The 15,707-nt window shown below is 45.7% G+C and overlaps 1 protein-coding gene across 1 annotated transcript in view; it reads right to left on the bottom strand.

The window, feature by feature from the left end:
* The window catches only part of LOC141192373 (gastrula zinc finger protein XlCGF66.1-like), a 99,639-nt gene that overhangs the window by 5,555 nt on the left and 78,377 nt on the right, over positions 1–15,707 (bottom strand). Inside the window, exons 2-3 of the mRNA XM_073661889.1 lie at positions 10,310–10,461; positions 9,858–9,987 (exon numbers count right to left, since the gene is read on the bottom strand). The gene's annotated coding sequence lies outside the window, so the exon portion shown is untranslated. The remainder of the gene's footprint in view (positions 1–9,857; positions 9,988–10,309; positions 10,462–15,707) is intronic.

The raw sequence follows: 15,707 nt of genomic DNA, 5'->3' as shown, positions 1-15,707 counted from the left end.
ACCTCTCCATGGTTCCCAGGACGGGTCCAGCTCTGCTACATCGAGATGACAAGCGGGACCGCAGCAGAACGCTGCCATCCAGCCTGTCATCCCGCAGACACTGAGAAGCGCAGGCATGCTTGCGCTCCTCAGTGTATGACTGTGACGGCATCCAGATGAGCCGAGATCAAGTCCAATGAACTCAGCTCACCTCATGCACGTCACTGACAGCGTGGGAAAATTCTCCTGCTCCCCGCATGCGCAGTAGAAGTTTCCCACGCTGTCAGTGACGGACGTCCAGGAGGTGAGCTGAGTTCATTGTCGGCTCATCTGGATGCCGTCACAGCGAGACACTGAGGAGCGCAAGCATGCCTGCGCTTCTCAGTGTCTGCGGGATGACAGGCTGGATGGCAGCGTTCTGCTGCGGTCCCGCTTGTCATCTCGATGTAGCAGAGCTGGACCCGTCCTGGGAACCATGGAGAGGTAAGGATGAGGTTGCTTTATTATTTTACTTTTATTACAGGAGATCGTTGGCTTCAGCTGGAATGGGCGTGATGGTGAGTATGGTTTAATTTAGAACAATAAAGAATTGTGTTTTTATTTCAATTAAAGGACTTTATTCTGGGTGTTTGTGTTTTCTTTTAACTTTGACTATGGGGTTAGTAATGGGGGTGTCTTATAGACGCCTCTCCATTACTAACCTGGGCTTGATGTCAGCTGGCATTATAAGCTGACATCAACCCCAACCCTATTACCCCACTGCCACCGCTACAGGGCAGTGGGAAGAGCGAGGCTAAGTGCCAGAATTGGCGCATCCTATGGATGCGCCATTTCTGGGGCGGCTGACAGCTGGTGTTTCTAGCCTGGGAGGGGGCCAATATTCATGGCACCCTTCCTGGGCTATTAATATCAGCCTCCAGCTGTCTGCCTAGCCTTTGCTAGCTATTAAAATAGGGGGGACCCCACGTCATTTTTTTGGGGGTCCCCGATTTTAATAGCTAGTAAAGGCTAGGTATTCAGCTGGGGGCTGATATTAGTAGCCTGGGAAGCTCCGTGGGTATTACCCCCTTCCCAGGCTTCAAACATCTGCCCCAGCCGTCTGCTTAACCTCCGCTAGAGACTAAAATTAAGGGGAACCCCACGCCAATTTTTTTTTAAATAAATCCGTTATTTTAACACTAGATGACAAGTACAGTAACCAGCACTGTCACTGTACTTCATATATATGTGACTGACATGTTTCTATCTATCTAATCTATGTGTGATGCTCTATTCTGTCTGTTATAAATTGTCGGGTACCGCTGCTGAATTGCCGGCCGGCTTTTTTAAAGAGACGGTGCATGAAAACACTAATATTTGTTTTAATAAATCCTTTACACTAAATGACAAGTACAGTAACCAGCACTGTCACTGTACTTCATATATATGTGACTGACATGTTTCTATCTATCTAATCTGTGTGTGATGCTCTATTCTTTCTATTCTAAATTGTCGGGTACAGATGCTGAATTGCCGGCCGGCTTTTTTAAAGAGACGGTGCATGAAAACACTAATATTTGTTTTAATAAATCCTTTACACTAAATGACAAGTACAGTAAGCAATACTGTCACTGTACTTCATATATATGTGACTGACATGTTTCTATCTATCTAATCTATGTGTGATTCTCTATTCTTTCTATTCTAAATTGTCGGGTGCCGGCTTATGCCGCTGCTGAATTGCCGGCTTTTCATATATTGTCACAGAAGCGATGCGAACTTCCCTGCTCCGGACACAGCGCAGCGCTTCTGTGACAAGTGAAAGCTGTCGGCACAGAAGCCCTGCGCTGTGTCCGGAGCTGGGAAAACGCAGCGATGTGTCAGTTTCAGCACAGAAGCGCTGACTGTCTGGACCTACCGCCGCCGTATTTTAACTCCCTCCACCTTATATTAACTCCGACATGGCAGGGATACGGCCACGGCAGCTTATTAACACCCCCAGAGTATCCCCGCATGTCAATTTCTGAAAGTTCAAAAGCATTACCGGCGTATAAGACGACCCCAGACTAGACAGAAGATTTTTCAGTCTTCAAAAGTCGTCTTATACGCCGGAATATACGGTATATATTTTAGGCCACAGGCAACAAGCAGTTTCTTCCTTGGAGTCTGCAGCTGAACATGTTTCTCAAAGACTCATCTTCCATAAAGCTAATTCTCGTCTCATTTACCGACACTGGAATGGACATTATCAATACTGCAGGAGATATTCATTACACGTGACATGAGGAATAACTACTTCATCATGAGGACGACATCTTCCTCTTCTACTACAGCTCTAGAAACATATTTGGCCAGAGTCCGTCACTGACTACATCACCACTGGCCGTCTATATGAATGTTTCCCGTCTTCCCCGCACTTTAATCTTCTATCACATTAGATCTCACGTCTGATTCACACACAGAAGTTTGAGGCTTTGACACATGGTAAGGTTTTTAATATTAGACAGAGTAGGACTATCCCGAATAGGTTCACCTTGCCATGGTAGCTTTCATGCTATTTTTGATCAAAAACAGTGTTACTAAGAACCCTATTTTATTTAAATGCACTTTTGCTTTTTATTTATTTACAGAAGGGTTTATGATCATTTTTCTTCTTGTAGTTTTTTTCTGATTAATGGCTATTGTAAACATACATTTATGTGCTGCATGTATACCAACTTAAACCAAGCTCAAATTCTTGTTTTTCTCATGGGCACAATAGTGGCCGGGTGGGCTGCCGCTATGGATAATACGCCTCCAACTATCCAACTATGATGTAGTAAAAATCTCATAGGTTCTGGATTTATTAGTATCCGCACCAAGAATGGGGCAAAATGAGTATTTATTAATCAGCCCTGGGGTAGTCGGTGGAGTGGATGAAACCATATTGTGGGTGTAGGGGGCAGTACTGTGGGAAAACCTCCCTAAAGTAAAATCTTAAACATTTATTAAATATATGCATTAAAAACTGGACTAACAGCACATATGTTCTTAAAACTAGCAAAATAACAAGCTGAATGGCTTGTTGTGGATGTATATAAACAGATGTAAATAATGATGCTGCTGAATAATTGATACAGTCACTACCTGACCCTATCCTGTACCTAAACAAAGCGGATACTGCCTAGCCGACAAGGTTGGCACCCTCAACAATGGTGACCCCGCTCACTGGTGGCTGTACCTCAGAAGCCCTTGTGACCCCTTGCTGTTTTTGTAAGTTTGCCCACTGACAAAGACATGAACAGTCTATAATTTTAAGGGTAGGTTAATTTTAACATTGAGAGATAGAATATCCAAAAAAAAGTCAAGAAAATCACATTGTATAAATTAGATAAATTTATTTGCATTTTGCAGTGAGAAATAAGTATTTGATCCCCTACAAACCATTATGAGTTCTGGCTCCTACAGGCCAGTTAGGCGCTCCTAATCAACTCGTTACCGGCATTAAAAACAGCTGTCTTACATAGTCACCTGTATAAAAGACTCCTGTCCACAGACTCAATCAGTCAGACTCTAACCTCTACAACATGGGCAAGACCAAAGAGCTGTCTAAGGATGCCAGGGACAAGATCATAGACCTGCAGAAAGCTGGAATGGGCTACAAAACCGTAAGTAAGACGCCGGGTGAGAAGGAGACAACTGTGCAATAGTAAGAAAATGGAAGAAATACAAAATGACTGTCAATCGACATCTATCTGGGGTACCATTCAAAATCTCACCTTGTGGGGTATTCTTGATCATGAGGAAGGTGAGAAATCAGCCTAAAACTACACAGGTGAACTTGTTAATCTCCAAGAAAACCATTGGTAACACATTACGCCTTAAAGGTTTAAAATCTAGCAGTGCCCGCAAAGTCCCCCTGCTCAAGGAGGCACATGGCAAACTTCAGACGAACCTGCACAATGAACACCTGGATGATTCTGTGAGTTATTGGGAGAAGGTGCTGTGGTCAGATGAGACAAAAATTGAGCTCTTTGGCATTAACTCAACTCGCCGTGTTTGGAGGAAGAGAAATGCTGCCTATGACCCAAAGAACACCATCCCCACTGTCAAGCATGGAGGTGGAAACATTATGTTCTGGGGGTGTTTCTCTGCTAAGGGCACAGGACGACTTCACCGCATCAATGGGAGAATGGATGGAGCCATGTGCTTTAAAATCCTGAGTGACAACCTCTTTCCCTCTGCCAGGACATTAAAAATGGCTCGTGGCTGGGTCTTCCATCAAGACAATGACCCAAAACATACAGCCAAGGCAACAAAGGAGTGGCTTAAAAAGAAGCACATTAAGGCCATGGAGTTGACGCTCCGAGTTGCCAAGTGACAGCCTCAAAATCTGAATGATTTAGAGATGATCTGCAAAGAGGAGTGGACCAAAATTCCTCCTTACATATGAGCAAACCTCATCATCAACTACAAAAAAAGACTGACTGCTGTGCTTGCCAACAAGGGTTTTGCCACCAAGTACTAAGTGTTGTTTGCCAGAGGAATCAAATACTTATTTGTCACTACAAAATGAAAATAAATTTATCTAATTTATACAATGTGATTTTTTTTGGGATATTCTATCTCTCAATGTTAAAATTAACCTACCCTTAAAATTACAGACTGTTCATGTCTTTGTCAGTGGGCAAACTTACAAAAACAGCAAGGGATCAAATAATTATTTCCTTCACTGTATGCATGTTTTTCTCAATATCTGAAATTAAATCAGAATAAACCTTTCCCATTTTAGGTCAATTAAGATTACCATAATTTTTAATATTTGTCAAATTCCAGAATAATGAGAGAGAGAGAATGTTTTAAGGCATTTTTATTACTTACTGCAAAGTCAAAAGTTTACATATACTAAGATTACTATGCCTTTAAACAATTTTGGACTGCCCATATGATCATATTGTTACGGGTCCGGGTGGTGGAACCTCTGTGCTGAGATATGAGGAGGGACCAGGGGGGCGTAACTAAGTGTCTACCCGGACGGACCCTGGCTACACGGCGGCTTAATCGACTCCGTGAACCAAGGAGGGGCCGCGAAGGTGGACCAGGTGCCACACTGGGACTGACCTCAAGTGAGAGCAGGCGACTGCCACGGGACTGATGGCCAAAGCCAAGAGGCACGACAGATGAGCATGGCTGATAGACAATGCAGGTAAACGGGCAGGCTTGGCTGGCAGACTGACAGGCGGACACGGCTGATAGACAGGCAGGCAGCACTGGGACCTGAGGGCTGGAAAGAGTGTTTAGAACACAAACCACTACTTTGCACAGGCACCTCCATTTTTGAGGAGGTGCTTTAAATAGGGGCAGTCCTCCGGCCATTGGCCGGGGACTTTTTAGGACGGCGCGCGCGGCCCCTTTAAGAGTACAGTGCCCGGGGATCTGCGAGCGGTGCACGCACCCTGGGAAGACGCTGCGGTGAGACCAGAGGAAATAGCGGGGGACGCCGAACCATAGCCGCGGTGATGAGTAGATCGACGTCTGTGCCGCGCAGGAGGCAGAGACGCTTACACTACACATATCACGTGTTTGGAAGCTTCCGATAGGTTTTTTGGCAACATCTTAGTTATTTAGAGACACACGTATGGATGTATTTTAATGCACACCTGACACACACTGCTTCTTTGTGTAGCATCATGGGAAAGTCTAAAGAAATCAGCCAAGATACCAGGAAGAGAATTGTGGACTTGCACAGGTCCAGCTCATCCTTGGATCCAATTTCAAGATACCTGAAGGTGCCTCATTCATCTGTACAAACAATTATACGCAAGTACAAACAAGATGGGAATGTCCAGCCATCATACCGCTCAGAAAGGAGACGGGATCTGTGTCCCAGAGATGAACGTGCTTTTGGTCAAACATGTGCATATCAACCCAAGAACAAAAGCAAGAGACCTGGGCTGAAAGGCCACTCTGCCAAGAAGAAGCCATTACTCCAAAAGAAACATAAAAAAATACAGCTTAATGTTGGCAAATGCACACAGGAACAAAGACCTTAATTTTTGGAGGCATGTTTGATTAAACTAAAATTTTGGGCATAATTACCATTGTTACATTTGGAGGAAAAGGGAGAAGCTTGGAAGCCTAAGAACACCATCCCAACTGTGAAACATGGGGGGGTGACAGCATCATGTTGTGGAGTTGTCTTGCTGCAGGAGGGACTGATGCACTTCACAAAATAGATGGCATAATGAGAAAAGAATATTATTTGGCAATACTGAAGCAACATCTCAAGACATTAGCCAGGAAGTTAAAGCTTGGGCGAAAAAGGGTCTTCCAAATGGACAATGACCCGAAGCATACTGCCAAAATGGTAACAAAGTGGATTAAGGATAACAAAGTCAATGTTTTGGAGTGGCCATCACAAAGCCCTGATCTCAGTCCTATTGAAAATTTATGGGCAAAGCTGAAAAGGCTGCGAGCAAGGCGACTTACAAACCTGGATCAGTTACACCAGTTTTGTCAGGAGGAATGGGCCCAAATTCTGACCGATATATTGTGAGAAGCTTGTGGAAGGATATCCCAAATGCTTGACCCAAATCATTCAGTTTCACCCCTTTACCCCCCAGGGTGGTTTGCACGTTAATGACCAGGACAATTTTTACAATTCTGACCACTGTCACTTTATGAGGCAAGAACTCTGGAACGCTTCAAAGGATCCCCCTGATTCCGAGAATGTTTTTTTTTGTGACATATTGTACTTCATGACAGTGGTAAAATTTCTTCGATATCACTTGCGTTTATTTGTGAAAAAAAATGGAAATTTGGGGAAAGTTTTGAAAATTTCACAATTTTCAAACTTTGAATTTTCATGCCCTTACATCAGAGAGATATGTCACATAAAATAGTTAATAAATAACATTTCCCATATGTCTACTTTACATCAGCACAATTTTGGAAACAATTTTTTTTTTTTTTTAGGGAGCTATAAGGGTTAAAAGTTGACCAGCGATTTCTCATTTTTACAACAAAGTTTACAAACCATTTTTTGGGGGTCCCTGTCACATCTGAAGTCACTGTGAGGGGTCTTTATGACAGAAAATATCCAAAAGTGACACCATTCTAAAAACTGCACCCCTCAAGGTGCTCAAAACCACATTCAAGAAGTTTATTAACCCTTCATGTGCTTCACAGCAATTAATTGAACGTGAAAGGAAAAAATGAACATTTAACTTTTTTTTCACTAAAATTTTACTTTAACCAATTTTTTTTATTTTTACAAGCGTACCAGGAGAAATTGGAAGCCAAAAGTTGTTATGCAATTTCTCCTGAGTATGCTGATACCCCATATGTGGGGGGAAAGTCATTGTTTGGGCGCACGGCAGGGCTTGGAAGGGAAGGAGCGCCATTTGACGTTTTCAATGCAAAATTCGCTGGAATTAACAGCGGACCCTATGTGCCTAAACAGTGGAAACCCCCCACAAGTGACCCCATTTTGGAAACTAGACCCCTTAAGGAACTTATTTAGAAGTGTGGTGAGCACTTTGGACCCCCAAGTGTTTCGCAAAAGTTTATGACGTAGAGTCATGAAAAAAAAATAATTTTTTTCCCACAAAAACGATCTTTTAGCCTAAATTTTTTTATTTTTCCAAGGGAACCAGGAGAAAGTGGACCTCAAAATCTGTTGTCCAATTCCTCCTGAGTACACTGATACCCCATGTGTTGGAGAAAACTACTGTTTGGGTGCACGACAGGGCTAGGAAGGGAAGGAGTGACGCTTTGGAATGCAGACTTTGATGGAATGGTCTGTGGGCATCATGTCACATTCTCAGAGCCCCTGATGTGTCTAAACAGTGGAAATGGCCAACAAGTGCCCCCTTTTTGGAACGGATACCCGATTTGTGAATCTTATAATGTAGTGTCATACGTCAGTTGTGTAGTGTTCGTCAGGTTGTCATACGTCAGAAATTAATTTAGTAGTCATGGAAGTATGGTACTTTTTGAAGCATTCTTTCATGCACAGGCCAGGTTTGTCGGGGCAGGTGTCACATTGATAAATGGTGTCCTTGCGTATTCACCTTTTATAAACACACTCGGCACTTCTTTTGTGACCTTTTTTTCCGCTGTGAGGCATCTGCCCTGGGAAATGCTGGTCTGGTACAATTCGAGGACCTTCAGTTCCGGAAGTACTGGGGCCCGCTCCGTCACCACTGCAAAATATCAGGGCCTTGATAACTACCTCCTGGAACTGAAGGTACAACGTAGAAGTCTGGCCTGCACATTGTGATAGAAGGAAAGCATTGTGCATTGCCATCTGTACAATGTGCACGGCCAACTTCTTGTACCACACCTTGGCCTTTCTCAAAGCACTGTACGGCAGGAGGACTTGATCAGAGAGATCAACTCCCCTCATGTACTTGGTGTACCCCACTACAAAGTCTGGTTTGACGACCTGTGTAGTGGAACCTTGTACAGTGCTGAGGGTGCTGCCATCACCATGTATAGTGGTCAAGAAAAGGACATCCCTCTTGTCCTTGTACTTGACTACCAGAAGGTGGTCGCTACATTGGGCTCTGCTCTCACCCCTTCTGAGCAGCTGCCCAATTAGCGTCTTTGGGAGGCCTCTTTATTTTTGCGGACAGTATTGCAGGCTGCGGTACGTCGCGCAGAGAGGGACTTGAAGAGAGGGACACTGGTATAAAAAAGTTATCCAAGTACAAGTGATAACCTTTATTCAGCAGTGTGTGCAACAAGTCCCACACAATTTTCCCACTCACTTCCAGAACAGGGGGGCATTCAGGGGATTTAATCCGGGAGTCCTTCCCTTCACAAACTCTAAACTTGTGAGTGTACCCTGAGGTACTCTCACAAAGTTTATACAGCTTGATTCCATACCTGGCCTTCTTATTGGGCAGGCACTGCCGGAATCCAAGCCGCACCATAAAAGCCATTAAGGACTCATCCACGCAGATGTCCCTTTGGAGCACGTACACTTCAGCAAACTTGTTGTTGAAGTGGTCGATGACCGGCCGAACTTTGAAAGGATGATCAAAGTTCGGGTCATCGTGTTCAGGTCACCTTGCATTATCGTTGTAATGCAAGAACTTGTGGATGGCCTGAAAACATTTCCGGGTCATGACCATTTGGAACACTGGAGTGTTATACAAAACGTCAACACTCCAATATTGCCAAAGTTCTGGCTTCTTCAGGATCCCATATGAAGGACCAGGCCCCAAAACTTCATTATTTCAACTGCGTGTACAGGAGACCAGTTAGAAAATGATGAAGAGGGGTTTTGTTCCAAAAATTGATGAGTGTATAAATTAGTTTGGCCCACCATGAGGTTTACAAGATCCACAGAGAAAAAGACTTTGAAAAAGTCTAGTTCTGTGAGGCCGGTGGTGTCAAACTTGATTCCTGATTCTGTGATAAAATCAGGAATCAGTGGCTCATAATTTTGGGGGGACGAGGTCCACACGGGGTCAGTAGTGGGGGGAGGGCGCTGGTTCATCTTTTCTCCTGGGGCGTCTGAGTGGCGGTTCAGCAGCACCTGAAGGACTCCCGCTTTCCCGGCTCCATGTTTTAAAATTGTAAAGCATAAAGGATCTTCATATTCAATCGCTTGCTGGAGTGCCACCTTCTATCTGCTAACAGGATATCAAAGGAAAAATCTTTCTTTGGGCAGAGCACCTGCTGATTAGCGATCCTTGGCTATTTGTGACTGACACTCACTGGACTGCAAAAAGGTATGCGATTGGAATAAGATCTGTGGTCACTGATCAGCGCTCGGCCGCTGCACAAAGCGCAAAAAAAAAGAAAAAAGGACAACAGTCAAGCGATGAAGTGATGATCAGCACTTGGAGGCAGAAAGGCATATGGGAAGGGGGAGAGGGGTGGATGAAGAGGGATCAAAAAATCCTACTTACAGTTGTTGTCTTTCAGATGTCATCTATTAGATGTCTTCTGTAAGATGTCTTCAGGAGCAGGAGAATCGATTGTAGTGTCACAGGCTTCTGTGGCCCAGCACGGCGCACAATCGGAGAGCGTGACCGCCCTCTAGAAAAAAAAAAAAGGTTAGTTGAAAAAAAGGGTAAAGTAGCAAGCATGAGTGCTGATCGGTGATTTGCGTCACCGATAAACTCTCGGTGGCTGCTGGATGTACGCACGGAGGTGGTGCAAAGAGAGGGGGGAGGAGAAAGAATTGACAGGGATGAAATAAAGTCGTGAAATGCAGCGAGCTTGGACGTTGATCAGTGACGTAGTCACTGGTCAGCGCTCGGCCGCTGAAGGACGCACAAAAAAAACAAACAAACTGGGGGCAGGGTGGGTAAAAAGGAGGGGTTTGGGGTGGATGAGGGGAGAACAGAAATTGACTTACCAAAGTCTTCTCTGTTCTTCTTTCAGCAGCAGGTCCAGGAGTAAGATCTGCAGCAGCAGGACAAGGAGCGGGAGACCCAGGAGACCGCAGCAGGACGCCAGAGCAGCAGCGACTGGAGCAGGTGAGAAGGTCTTGTGGTGTCAAGGGTGCTTCTGTGGCAACACAAGGCCCAGCACAGAGGTGATTAAACGTGACCGCTCCTTAGAAATTCTCACCAAGTGTGAGGAACTGCAGGGCGGTCACAGGGGGAATGATAGGGTGGTGGCAGCCAGGTCACAGGCCAGTCACCTCCCGGTCAGGAACTCTGATTGGTGCAATCGATGATGACATCGATCGCACCAATCAGAGATGGCTGGGGCCTGGGCAGCATCACATGGGGTCACAGGGAGGTGCGAGGCAGGTGACAAGTCGGTCACCGCCCTGTGACCGCCTAGTCACCTGTGTTCAGGTACTCTGATTGGAGCGATCGATGTCATCATCGATCGCTCCAATCAGAGCTGTCTGAGGCCTCTGTTGACATCACAAGGGGTCATGGGGCGGTGACAGGTAGTTCACAAGCCGGTCACCGCCCAGTCACCGCGTGGTGGCGCTATGATCGGTACGATCGATGTGATTGGCGATCACACCGATCATAGCGGATTGGGGAGAGGGCTGGGGTCTCTTAGCAACAGCCTAGGATCGATGCTCTTATGAGCACCGATCCCAGGCTGCACATCACTGTTTCCGGCAATCTGATTGCCAGAAACAGTGAGAAATGCTGTGATTGGCTGTTCAGAATTGTAAACTAAACAGTCCCTAATTGACCGACACTTTCTGAAAGTTATTGTGGGAGTAGATCACACGGCACTCCCAGGTCCGGGTTGACTACAAGTACACCCTAGTGTTTTCTGAGGAGATTAAAGATAGAAGAGAAGAGTGACCAGAATGGTGACTGGTCTGCAAACCATGTCCTATGAGGAACGGTTGCAGGATTTGGGAATGTTTAGCTTGCAAAAAAGAAGACTGAGAGGAGACTTAATAGCTGTCTACAAATATGTCAAGGGCTGTCACATTGTAGAAGGATCATCTTTATTCTCATTTGCACAAGGAAAGACTAGAAGCAATGGGATGAAACTAAATGGGAGGAGACACAGATTAGATATTAGAAAAAACTTTTTGACAGTTAGGGTGATTAATGAGTGGAACAGGCTGCCACGAGAGGTGGTGAGTTCCCCTTCAATGGACGTCTTCAAACAGAGGCTGAACAGACATCTGTCTGAGATGATTTAGTGAATCCTGCTTTGAGCAGGGGGTTGGACCAGATGACCCAGGAGGTCCCTTCCAACTCTACCATTCTATGATTCTATATGGTCACTCTGATTGTCCTAAGTTCCTATTACTCGTGTTATCCCATCTTTTTCTTGGTCTCTTGGTTAGGTATGAAGGAGTGTCTGTACCCTTGTTCCATGAATCTGGTGTTCATGTCTATTGCCCGTATATTAAAATCTATGACATTAGAGTAGTTTCTTCTCAACCATAAAAATTGGCCCATGGATATTGTTTTTTTAGGGGGATGGGGTGGTGGCTATCCCACTTCAATAGTTTACTAGTGCTTGTAAGTTTTTTGTAGATAAGTGTCCCATCCCGCTATATCTTATTTAGAACATCCAGGAAAGGCAACTGGTAAAAATTAACCTCTGATGTAAATCTAAGGCCCACTCTATTGATGTTGAGTTCCCTGACAAATTCAAGAAACTTTTCACTAGTCCCCGAGCAAGAATGTCGTCAATATATCTATACTATGTCCCAGTATATGGATGCCACCACTTATGATCATTATGAATATTGTGGTTTCCTCCCACTAGAGCAGGAATAGGTTAGCATATGAGAGGGCACAGGGGCTCCCCATCACAGTATCTCTGAACTCGGGGAAAGTACTTTATGTCAAAAAAGAAGAAGTTATGAGTAAAAGTGAATTTTAGAAGATCCTCTATGAAGTCATTATGTCTGCTACACTTTATTGATCTCGATTTCAAGAAATGTCTTACTCCTCTGATACCATCCTCATGCGGTATATTACTGTACAAAGCCTCGATATCTAGTAAGGCCTGCTCCCCTACATGCATGTATACATGCTCGAGGGTCTACATGTAGGGGAGCAGGGAAAGGGAAGACCATTTTCCAGAAAGTTTATTCCAACCTCAGGCGGCACTGTGGGAACATTATACTGTGTGGGGGGCATCATACATACTGCATAAGAGGCATAATGGGGGCATTACACTGTGTGGTGGCATCATACATCCTGCATAAGGGGCATAATGGGGGCATTACACTGTGGGGGGCATCATACATACTGCATAAGGGGCATAATGGGGGCATTACACTGTGTGGGGGCATCATACATACTGTATAAGGGGCATAATGGTGACATTACACTGTGTGGGGGCATCATACATCCTGCATAAGGGGCATAATGGGGGCATTACGCTGTGTGGGGGCATCATACATCCTGCATAAGAGGCATAATGGTGACATTACACTGTGGGAGGCATCATACATCCTGCATAAGGTGCATAATGGGGGCATTACACTGTGTGGGGGCATCATACATACTGTATAAGGGGCATAATGGGGGCATTACACTGTGTGGGGGCATCATACATACTGCATAAGGGGCATAATGGGGGCATTACACTGTGTGGGGGCATCATATATCCTGCATAAGAGGCATAATGGTGGCATTACACTGTGGGAGGCATCATACATCCTGCATAAGGTGCATAATGGAGGCATTACACTGTGTGGGGGCATCATACATCCTGCATAAGGGGCATTACACTGTGTGGGGGCATCATACATACTGTATAAGGGGCATAATGGGGGCATTACACTGTGGGAGGCATCATACATCCTGCATAAGGGGCATAATGGGGGCATTACACTGTGTGGGGGCATCATACATCCTGCATAAGAGGCATAATGCTGGCATTACACTGTGGGAGGCATCATACATCCTGCATAAGGTGCATAATGGGGGCATTACACTGTGTGGGGGCATCATACATCCTGCATAAGGGGCATTACACTGTGTGGGGGCATCATACATACTGTATAAGGGGCATAATGGGGGCATTACACTGTGGGAGGCATCATACATCCTGCATAAGGGGCATAATGGGGGCATTACACTGTGTGGGGGCATCATACATCCTGCATAAGAGGCATAATGGTGACATTACACTGTGGGAGGCATCATACATCCTGCATAAGGTGCATAATGGGGGCATTACACTGTGTGGGGGCATCATACATCCTGCATAAGGGACATTACACTGTGTGGGGGCATCATACATACTGTATAAGGGGAATAATGGGGGCATTACACTGTGGGAGGCATCATACATCCTGCATAAGAGGCATAATGGGGGCATTACACTGTGTGGGGGCATCATACATCCTGCATAAGGGGCATAATGGGGGCATTACACTGTGTGGGGGCATCATACATACTGCATAAGGGGCATAATGGGGGCATTACACTGTGTGGGGGCATCATACATACTGCATAAGGGGCATAATGGGGGCATTACACTGTGGGGGGCATCATACATCCTGTATAAGGGGCATAATGGGGGCATTACACTGTGTGGGGGCATCACACATCCTGCATAAGGGGCATAATGGGGGCATTACACTGTGTGGGGGCATCATACATACTACATAAGGGGCATAATGGGGGCATTACACTGTGTGGGGGCATCATACATACTGCATAAGGGGCATAATGGGGGCATTACACTGTGGGGGGCATCATACATCCTGTATAAGGGGCATAATGGGGGCATTACACTGTGTGGGGGCATCATACATCCTGCATAAGGGGCATAATGGGGTCATTACACTGTGTGGGGACATCATACATCCTGCATAAGGGGCATAATGGGGGCATTACACTGTGTGGGGGCATCATACATACTGCATAAGGGGCATAATGGGGGCATTACACTGTGTGGGGGGCATCATACATACTGCATAAGGGGCATTACACTGTGTGGGGGGCATCATACATACTGTATAAGGGGCATAATGGGGGCATTACACTGTGTGGGGGCATCATACATCCTGCATAAGGGGCATAATGGGGTCATTACACTGTGTGGGGACATCATACATCCTGCATAAGGGGCATAATGGGGGCATTACACTGTGTGGGGGCATCATACATACTGCATAAGGGGCATAATGGGGGCATTACACTGTGTGGGGGCATCATACATACTGCATAAGAGGCATAATGGGGGCATTACACTGTGTGGGGGCATCATACATCCTGCATAAGGGGCATAATGGGGGCATTACACTGTGTGGGGCATCATACATCCTGCATAAGGGGCATAATGGGGGCATTACACTGTGTGGGGGCATCATACATACTGCATAAGGGGCATAATGGGGGCATTACACTGTGTGGGGGCATCATACATACTGCATAAGGGGCATAATGGGGCATTACACTGTGTGGGGGGCATCATACATACTGCATAAGAGGCATAATGGGGGCATTACACTGTGTGGGGGCATCATACATACTGCATAAGGGGCATAATGGGGCATTACACTGTGTGGGGACATCATACATCCTGCATAATGGGGTCATTACACTGTGTGGGGACATCATACATCCTGCATAAGGGGCATAATGGGGGCATTACACTGTGTGGGGGCATCATACATACTGCATAAGGGGCATAATGGGGCATTACACTGTGTGCCGGCATCATACATCCTGCATAAGGGGCATAATGGGGTCATTACACTGTGTGGGGACATCATACATCCTGCATAAGGGGCATAATGGGGGCATTACACTGTGTGGGGGCATCATACATACTGCATAAGGGGCATAATGGGGGCATTACACTGTGTGGGGGCATCATACATACTGCATAAGAGGCATAATGGGGGCATTACACTGTGTGGGGGCATCATACATCCTGCATAAGGGGCATAATGGGGGCATTACACTGTGTGGGGACATCATACATCCTGCATAAGGGGCATAATGGGGGCATTACACTGTGTGGGGGCATCATACATACTGCATAAGGGGCATAATGGGGGCATTACACTGTGTGGGGGCATCATACATACTGCATAAGAGGCATAATGGGGGCATTACACTGTGTGGGGGCATCATACATCCTGCATAAGGGGCATAATGGGGGCATTACACTGTGTGGGGGCATCATACATCCTGCATAAGGGGCATAATGGGGGCATCATACATACTGTATAAGGGGTATAATGGGGGCATCATACATCCTGCATAAGGGGCATAATGGGGGCATTACACTGTGGGGGGCATCATACATCCTGCATAAGGGGCATAATGGGGGCATTACACTGTGGGGGCATCATA

This window comes from Phyllobates terribilis, unplaced genomic scaffold (genome assembly GCF_046119375.1).
Source record: "Phyllobates terribilis strain yellow unplaced genomic scaffold, ASM4611937v1 Scaffold_60__1_contigs__length_8166268, whole genome shotgun sequence".
Taxonomy (NCBI): domain Eukaryota; kingdom Metazoa; phylum Chordata; class Amphibia; order Anura; family Dendrobatidae; genus Phyllobates; species Phyllobates terribilis.
This window is presented reverse-complemented; position numbering and strand designations above follow the sequence as displayed.